This window comes from Silene latifolia, chromosome 9 (genome assembly GCF_048544455.1).
Source record: "Silene latifolia isolate original U9 population chromosome 9, ASM4854445v1, whole genome shotgun sequence".
Lineage (NCBI taxonomy): Eukaryota > Viridiplantae > Streptophyta > Magnoliopsida > Caryophyllales > Caryophyllaceae > Silene > Silene latifolia.
Genome location: NC_133534.1, coordinates 107,733,210 through 107,743,214, shown reverse-complemented (window position 1 = coordinate 107,743,214; position 10,005 = coordinate 107,733,210). Strand labels below are relative to the sequence as shown.

The window sequence follows — 10,005 nt, the reverse complement described above, 5'->3', positions numbered from 1 at the left end:
TTATAGCAATGTTTGACGTAGTTTCTGCAATCGGCTTCCATGGTGGTCTAGTATAAGCCTAACTGCAAGATTTTTTGGACTAGCATCATTGCGCTCATGCGAGGGCCACATTCTCCGTCGTGGACCTCGTCCATGACTTTCTTGGCTATGTGGTGGTCAATGCAAAGGAGAAGGATCCCCTATGGTGTTCTTTTGTATAGTTGTTCTTGGTTTATCACAAATTGTGATGCTTGTAAGGATGACTCTTTGTCCTCTTCTATCAGAGTAGGGATGGAATTCGTTTTTGGTTTTGTAGTTGTGGATGGCTTGGTACCAAGGTTAGACATGGTTTTCCTCATCGTTGTTGATGGCAGAGATGTGAGCTGCCTCGCTCCGTCCCTCGACGCACAAGAGCATTGACGCCGTGTCGTGGGGTATGTTGACGAGCGCGGCAAGTTTTGCTAGGGCATCGGCGAATTGGTTTTCTTCCAGTGGCTAATGGAAGTAGTCGATTTGGTCGAAGAATTCGGCTTCCTGATTAATTTTTGCTTGGTATAGTGCTAGGTTATCGCTTCAGATTTTCCATGATCCGGACACTTGATTGATGATGAGTGAGGAGTCACCATGGACTCTTAACCTCTTGATGCCAAGTGTTATGGCTGCTTGTAGGTTCATGAGGCATGCTTCGTATTTGGCGGCATTGTTGGTGACGGGGAAGTCTAGTTTGACCGAGATCGGAACGTGTTCCCCTTCTGATGATATTAAAAGGATTCCTACCCCGAAGCCTCTCAAGTTTGATGCACCGTCGAAGTAAAGGTCCCATGCGTCGGTGTTGGCACAGAGGATGTCTTCGTCAGAGAGTGACCATGTGTCGGTCATTGGATCCTCGTTGACGGGTTTTCTTCTAGGAAATTGGCGATTGCCCTACCCTTGGTAACCTTGAGGGGTTATAAATTTGAGGTCAAATTCGGATAGCATGAGTGTCCACCTGACAATCTTCCATTTAGCACGGGCTTTTCAAAAATGTATTTGACATGGTCCATCTTAGAGTAGATGTGAACCGTGTAGCTGAGCATATAATGTCGTAGCTTCTTTGTTGACCAAACTAGGGCAAGACATATCTTTTCCAGTTGGGTGTACCTTATTTCATATATATTCGTTGAAATTTTTGCTGATGTAGTAGATGGCTCATTCTTCGCCGTCGACTGTTTATGCTAACATTCCTCCCATGGCCATGTCGGTGACGGTCAAGTATAGGGATAAGGGAATTCCCTGTTGAGCTGGCATGAGGACAAGAATTTTAGATAGGATTTCCTTTACCTTGTCGAAGGCTTTTTGGCAATCGGTGTGATCGGTGGCGCGGAGCAACTTGAAGATAGGTTCGCAAATCATAGTGAGTTTGGCTATAAAGCGGATGATGTATTAGACTTGACCGAGAAATCCCCGAATCTCCTTCTCGTTCTTAGGCCGAGGCATTTGTTGGAGAGCTTTGATTTTGGTGGGATCGATTTCGATGCCTCTTTTGCTGACGACATGTCCCAAGATTTTTCCGGAGGTGGCCCCGAATGCGCATTGCTGAGGATTTAGTCTCATGTTGTATTTCGGAAGGCGAACGAAGAATTTTCGAAGGGCGTTGATGTGGCCGTCTTGCTCTTTTGATTTGACAATCATGTCATCGATGTATACCTCCACTTCTTTATGCATCATGTCGTGTATGAGAGCGGTGGGAGTTCTTTGGTAAGTTGCTTCGGCGTTGATTATGCCGAAAGGCATGAAAGTGTAGCAATATGTACTCCACTGTGTAGTGAATGCGGTTTTGTGCATGTCTTCTTCAGCCATTTTGATTTAGTTGGACCCAACATACCCGTCCATGAATGATAATTGGGCGTGCTCGGTGGTGTTGTCTACCATGATGTCAACATGTGGCAGAGAGAAGTCGTCTTTTGGACTTGTTTTGTTTAGGTCTCTGAAGTCGACGCAAAGCCAAATTCTCCCATCTTTCTTGGGTACGGGGACTATGTTGGCCACCCAGTCAGAATATTCGGAAACTTTGATGAATCCGGCTTTGAATTGCTTATCTACCTCTTCCTTGATTTTCAGGGCCGACTCAGGACGCATACGGTCCAACTTTTACTGCACGGGTTTAGCTTTGGGGTTAATGGGTATCCTATGCTCTGCAATCTCTATGTCGATCCCATGCATGTCTTTGTAGTACCATGCGAATAGGTCCTTGTATTTGTGCAAAAGGTCGATGAATTGCTGACTTTCCGAGGGGCTAAGGATGGTCCATATCCTAAGTTCTTGAGGTGCATTGTCGGTCCCTACGTTGATGGGTTCGGTCTCCTCAATGATGGGTGTTCTATATTTGCGTTTGTCGAGTTCTTTGGCTAGGTGGGGTGATGTAAAATCTACTCGAAACTATGGAATAGAACGGTCTTGTGAACTGTTCGATCTATATTATCAAGTATGTAGCGGAATTTAACTGTTTAGTTTTTGTTTTTTGTATAATATTGAACGAAAAATATAAAAGATATAGATTAGTTGTGATAATCTCGCAAGACCCCTCAACTAAAACTAGGATATGATGTGAATAAACTCTCCTTCCTCGCAAGAAATTTGAAGATATACACGAATGGTGGCTCTCACCTCGCAAGGATCGAATGAAAGGATTCTAAACCCTCTAATTAAACTCTTTTAATTATAGATCTAAATTAATCATTGATTTAGATGATGATCTAGTGCATGCATAACATAAAATAAAGAGAAAGTAAGAACAATGTTCCTTACTTTTGTAGAAATCGGTTTTAGGGCACAAGGGAGGACTCCTTCCCACACTTGTTCTTGAGCTACAAGTTTATGGATCCTCAAAAATCCCAATAGTGGAGATTCTCCTCTTGATGGCACCAAGACTACCCCTTAATTCTAATAATATATTAACTAGATATAATTATTAGAAACCTTAAAATTTAATCTTAATAGTATTTCTTATTACTACTTTAGTAACCTTAAATGAATATAAGATTTTTGAACAATGTATATTCTAAAACTTATTTTAGAGAGAATGTGAGAGAAGTGGATATTCAAAAGTTATAAGAATGAAATTGAAATAACAATAAGAACAATTTTATTCTTATAATGGGGGTGGAAAAACCGGCGGGAGGGGTTAGGCCATGGTGCCAATGCATGCCCTTCACTTTTGCAATTGTTCTTCTCAAAACAAAACTAGGGTGTAGTCTAGTCTTAGAGGTTAATCATTGTGTTTTTAACAATTAAAAACAATTAACCATTTCACCCTAATTACCTCTAAAAACCGGTGCCCTTTATGTAAAATGGAATCCATTTTATTTTTGTCAATTGTCATTTTGTCATATAATGTATAACATGTAACATGTTATTAATAACATTAATGCATATTTAACAATTAAATATCATTACATATATATAACAATTGACTAGTAATTCATAATCACAAGTATATCAAATGGTTCATGGTAATATAATCTACAACTTATTGTAATTATAATTAACCAATCATTCTTTATTTAATTGTTTCATGGACAAAATTTTAGTAATATAACATTATAGTTACTAAAACGAATCTTATTTAATCGAATTACAATAAGATATATATATTCTTACTCACATATATAAATTGTTCAATTTTAAGGAATTAATTCATTTGTATCAATATACAATTAATTAATTTATCTATTAAGGGAATCGTCCTTTAGGTGTGACCTTAAGGGATCAACTGATCACCACCGTCAAACGACAGTAATGTCAAATTCTAGTCAGCAACTACCGATTAATGTTGATCAGTTGACTTGTATAAATGAATCATCCCTTTACGTATTCTTATCATGAGTTTCAATAATGTGATCGCACCATTGTTGAGTACACATACTCCAACAATCTCCCACTTGTCCGAGACAAGTGTGCGTCACCAATTCTCTTGTCCTATTACAATCTCCCACTCAATGCAAGGCGTCTTGCAGGTCGTTCTTGCAAGTGATCATATCATGGGTGGTTTCCACGATCTGGAGAGTAGCTGTCTGACCGGAATTATCTAACATAGATACCTTCCGAGCGTGGCCACGCGTTTTCAGTTTACTACTCCTCGAGTGGCCCTGAGATTTTTGAATAACCCTGACAAGGGGGTGGACAATTCCTATCGCACTATTCCCTTTGTCTAGCCACAGCTCATCATGACCCAAAAGATGCGCATTTGACCTCATTTATGAAAGTTGTAGAGCATAATTTAAATTCACTCAGAAACTATGCCAACTTGGGCGAACGGTCTCTAGTCAAAGAATTGACTCAAAAGAATACTATAGTAGCTCTCGCCACGACCTGGCTATACGAATTACCAGAACTCTACAAGCGATCACTGCTCGACAAAGTGTCCCTAAGGGTCTGCCTATCTGATCGACTAGTCATCTCTTATGACTTTATGGCACTTGAACTTGCCATCAATCGACTCACACTCTAGTCACTTAGAGACGTCACCTCATATAAGTAACTTGGGGCAATCACTATGTTAATCTAGTTCACTTTAATAGGGTTAAATATTGTCTTAACAACCTATTTTGGATATAACAAAGCAATAGATGAGTTTAAGAAACTCGAATGATAAATGCGATTATCACACATGAATAGTCAATACCATATTACTACTTCATATCTTATAATCTAAAGTGTATATTTTACACTTGTCAAAGTGCAATAAAAGCTTGGTTAGTGGATATACCATTTATCCATTCAGTCCAACTTTATGAATTGCTTTTTCCTTCTATTCAATGTCATTTCAATGTCGTGAACTTTTCTAAGTACATGTCTAGACTTTTTCTTAGAATTGGGCTCTTTAACTTGAAAGATGCTCCTACTTTCATCATATAACTTGTGATAAAATACTTAGTGGAAGGATCTACCTATAGTCCCTTTATAAACCACTTTATCACAATGAACTCAGGCTCCATTGGTAGAACTTGCAATGATTGATAATAAAACATTTTTCTAGTCATTAACTTCTGAGTCAATAATCAGCCTAGGATTTCGATAAACCCTTATATGTTCGGAAACTAGAGTTTGTGTAACCCTTCAACACACAACTTAGTATTCATCCAAACACAAGAACGGATCCTCAGTTCTTCTCAAGAATTTAAATTAGATGTTCTTGCAGGCTTTCAAATGACCTTCATATAAAACAACTTGTCATTGACTCATTTTGCTCCAAGCATATGATTCATCAGGGCATGTGCATATATTGGCATACATGATCGTTCTAATGGCGGAATCATTAGCAATTGATTTCATGTGATCGACAACTCATTGGGTTCAGTGAATGACTATGACTCTATCATAGTAACTCCACTTTCATCAATATGAATAACATTCTCAACAAATGTTGATATTAAACAAATAAAGAATCTTATCAACATAAGATACTTATCTAAGTGCCAATCTAAATTTCCCTATGTCATAATAGATTTGGAATTTTAGAATGCATCATGTCAACTTTCATCGAGAATTGAAAAACCAAAACACTCCTTCATAGATGGTAGTGTCAGCATGTCATTCTCAATGAGTAATATGACATTAACATGAAAGACAGTTTCTCCCACTAAACTTCATGTCTAAACATGATGATGCGTGTCATTTATATGATGTTTTACATCTCTTTTTACACGCATTTCAGAGCTCAATTGTGCTATATATGCCCATATATATTTCTCTATTTTCCTCTACTTTCGTGCTTTTGTACTTTATTGCAGAAATGTGGAGAATTTAGCGGGAAATCAAGCCAAATCCGTCCCCGAGTAAGCTGCATTGTAAATGACGTGAAGAAATTGCTTAAGGAACGAGCTTGGTGCGCGATCCAAGGCCCAAAAGACAAGTCCACGAAGAATAAAGAAGTCAAGTAGCGAGCTAATCCGGTCGATCGACCATCCACATCGATCGATCGACCACCTATCGGATTCCGAACCTCATCATTCTTTGAGGAGCGATCGATCGACCACCTGAGTAGTCGATCGACGATTTTCGATTCCGACGGAATTAAAAGATTGAGAAACTCAAGGCCCGTGAAGTTTAGGTTTTAGGAAATAGTTGTTGCGCTTATTGGCTATATAACGTAACATAACTTTCAGTTTTTATCATCAAGTTTCATATCACGAGATAAAGATTTTTAGTTCTAGCTTATTTCCGAATTAGGGTTTGATATATCGACTTTGCATCGGATCTTTCAGTTCTTAATCTTAATCTTCCTTTGAAATCTCGGTATTCCTCTGCCCTAATTCCTGTTCTTCTTTATTTTCGTTAGTATAGAATTGTTAGTTAATTCCCTAAGCCGATTTATCGTTCATGTTTATTGTTTTCTTTATCAATTCAAGCATGAATCCTTTAGTCTTAATCTTTAGCGTTGTTGTAGTTTTCATCATTGCCATGAGTAGCTAAATAGCTTGTGCTAGGATGTAGGCGATTTATGGCTAGGCGGCAATAGGTTAGACACGGATCGAACCGCGTGTCGTCGATCGACTGACATTGTTGGTCGATCCACTGATCTTGTAAGGTTATCTTCGTTTTAATTGTTTTTAAACTTGTATTTAACGAATCGAATGCATGCGACCAGTTAGATACCTCTTTTGTGACCGACCCATTAGATCGAAAGATAGGGAAGGTTATTTGACCGTCAATTAATTCGACTAAACTGTGCTAAGATCGAAAGATAGGTATAGTTTAGACCATTAGTCACTTTTCAGGACGAAAGTTAGTATTAGTGACATTAGGGACCTATAGCGAGATCGAGAGATGCTATTTGTTAGGAGTGGACCGAGAGGACCTCTTATTTCCCGCCTTACTTGTGTTTAATTCAGACCGACCTAGTTTGCTGCCGCCGTAGCTGTAATGACCCGACCATCCTAGTACCTTTCTCTTATCTGTTTATTTCGTTTATTAGGTTTGTTATCTTTAGACTTAGACCAACTCAATTCAACCCCATAATAGTACCTTAGACTCGATCATAGAACAACTAGAATTTACAACTGCCTCCTTGTGGATCGACCCTGTTACCACTAGCCTAGGTTAGTCTTAATAGGAGTTTATAAATTTTATCTTTGGTACTCACAAATGACGGGTATCAAATTTTGGCGCCGTTCTTGGGAGGCAATAGTCCTAATTTTAGTTGTTTTTATTTTCGGTCTTTCTCGGTTTAAGGGACTTTTGTTCCTTAAACTTTTCTTATATTCTTGTTGTAGTTTCATCTTATGCGCAGTCACGGGGTGGAGAATTACTACCATTTGACTCGAGATAGAGAAATCTTTGCGCGGGTTGAGACGAGCACGAAGGATATTGTCGACAGAGGAAGAGTCAATACTCGTCAAGCTATCTCGAGCACGATCTGTTTGAGGAAGACCAACAGTCTTCACCCACCTCTTCGGCTGAAACAATTACTTCTCCGAATTTTCGGTCATGGCCGAGGAAGCGAGTATAGCTAGTTTTTCTGAGCCGACGGCCGCGAACTTATATAAGGGATTCGAACTACCGGAGAAGCCGAAAGTTCGAACCAAAGCCCGCCTACATCACTATGGTAGAGAGAAACCGATTCGGGGAGTCAAAAATGAAGATGCGGCTAAACATATGGAGACCTTCATTGACTCACTCGCGCTCTATTCCCCCACCACCGTGACCCGGACCGGATCAAGGAAACTATGTTTATCTTCTCCCTTCGCGATGCTTTGCAAGGGAATGGTATAGAGATCCGGACCGAGCCGCTTTGGAGATCACCGACGGAATACATTGGCATTGGCGTTCTACAAGAAGTACTTTTCTGCTTCAAGGACGATCGCCATTAGAGCTCAGATCACGGGCTTTAAACAAGGGCCAGATGAAAATTTCCATGAGGCATGGGTCCGATTCAAGAAGTTGGTGCGAACCATACCGCACCATGGGTTTGCTAAGTGGAGTTTGTGCAATCATTTCTACAATGGGTTGTACGACGATCGAGGGCCATTTTGGATGCTTTGCGACCAATGGGAGATTTGCTGAAAATTTAGGAGCAACCAAGGGGTGGAAGATCATTGACGATCTAGCTACCCACAAGGCCGAGTATGGGAATTCGAGAGGGAACCGGAGGAGAGCTGCTGAATCATCCTCTGTTCTTTGCACTTGAGGCTCTTCTTTGCGAGATTCGACAAATATGAGCTAGGGGGAGCATCTAAAGGTGGGATGTACCAAGTCAATGCTGTGCAGGACGGTCCGTTCGTCTGTGAAAGGTGTGGAGTTGAGGGCCATGTCTCGAAGAACTGCCCTAGTCCCTTTGAATCTTGTCTTTGCTTTTCAACACTATAGGCAGAACAACTCATACTACGAGCCACCGCATCCGAACTTGAGTTGGAGGAGCCGAATGTCCAAAACCCAACTCAACCTCCGCCACAAAGAAGCTGTATGTTCCACCTCATCAAAAGCAACAAAGAGCACTTAAGCCTCCTTATGTGCCGCAAGAACAATCACAAAATTCTGAGTTTTTACCGAGCTTAAGAATCTGCTGCTAAAGGAGTCCCAAGCAAGAGAGGCCGGGATGAAGTTACTTGAGAGCCAAATTGCTCAACTAGCTAGCAAAAGCAACACTCGAGCTCCCGGGCACTTACCCACTCAACCCGAACAAAAGGAGACCCTAAATGCCATCACATTGAGGAGCGGGTCCACCCTTGACGGTCCTGCTATGATTGAGGATGCTGTTGGGAAAGATGAGCCAGAAACAAGCAAAGAGAAAGCTTCAACGAACAAATCAAAGAAAAAGGAGTCTCGCAGAATTTCGATCGATCGATCGATATCCCTAGTCGATCGATCAAATACGGGTTCCGGAGCTTCGAATCGTGCATACCGGTCGATCGATCGAGGAAGGTGGTCGATCGACCACTATCATCGCTGATATTGAAGTGTCTCGTCCTTTAATGCCAAATAATTTACGAGACCACTTGTTTCGGGTACCACAGATCCCGAAGATTTTAGGGGCAGACCCGAGTGCTGATGGGTCGGTCCCGGCTCCGAAGTTCGATCCAATGACGGTCAATGGGTCTCATTTGAGACGGTCTGAGGAAGGGTCTAGCTTCAACAAGGAGAAGGTGACGGACTTTCAGCCAAAGTCCAAGGACGCGGCGCGCGAATGGAGGAGAGGGCTAAGGTGCTCCTTACAACCCCATATCCGGAGAGACTCGTGCCAACCAAGGAACAGTATCTTTCAAAGAAGTTTGAGAAAGTTATCCGTAGTCTGAATGTGCAAGTCCCCTTCCTTGAGCTAGTTAACCAAGTACCCGCTTACACCAAATTTATGAAACAAATTTGTTGTCTAAAAAGCGGTCACTTGAAACAAGGCACACTGTCGCACTTACCAAGGAGTCTTGTTCTTATCTGTCTCACACTGCGCCCCTTAAGTTAGAGGACCCAGGCAGTTTTTCCGTCCCTTGTAGCATAGGTACCTTTTCTATCGAAAAGGCTTTATGTGATTTAGGGGCTAGCATAAGTGTCATGCCCTTGAGTCTAGCTAGGAAGCTTAAACTGACCAGGTTTGCTATTACTGAGATGACAGTCCAGATGGCTGACCGATCTGCGGTCGAGCCCATAGGAGTCCTAGAGGACATACCCGTCCAGATAGGGAAGTTTTTCTTCCCTGTCGACTTTGTTGTCCTTGACATGCCTGAGGATGACCATATTCCCATCATTTTGGGTAGGCCATTTCGCACACCGCTGGGTGCGATCATCGACGTCGGTTTAGGAACCTTGACCTTCAAAGTGGGAAAGCACTCTATTGTTTTTGCCCACCGGCTAAGAAAAGGGATGCCATGTGGCCCTGTCACCTGTAACACGGTTTCTGAAAAGAAATCGTATATTGTGCTTCCTGAATTACCTGTCCCTATATCTATTGCTGTGTTAACCCCTCCGCCCCGGATCGGGAGCAAGAAGGAGGAAAAACTTGTTGTTTTAGACATCGCATGAGCCGGTTTGGGAAGGAAGAGCCGCCGGATGCTC

The 10,005-nt window shown here is 41.4% G+C and overlaps 1 non-coding gene across 1 annotated transcript; it reads right to left on the bottom strand.

Moving 5' to 3' along the window:
* Positions 1-7,821: 7,821 nt before the first annotated feature.
* Positions 7,822-7,928, bottom strand: LOC141603743 (small nucleolar RNA R71). The gene has a single exon (XR_012525600.1). It is a non-coding gene; the product is annotated as a small nucleolar RNA R71 (small nucleolar RNA).
* Between the last annotated feature and the right edge of the window lie 2,077 nt (positions 7,929-10,005).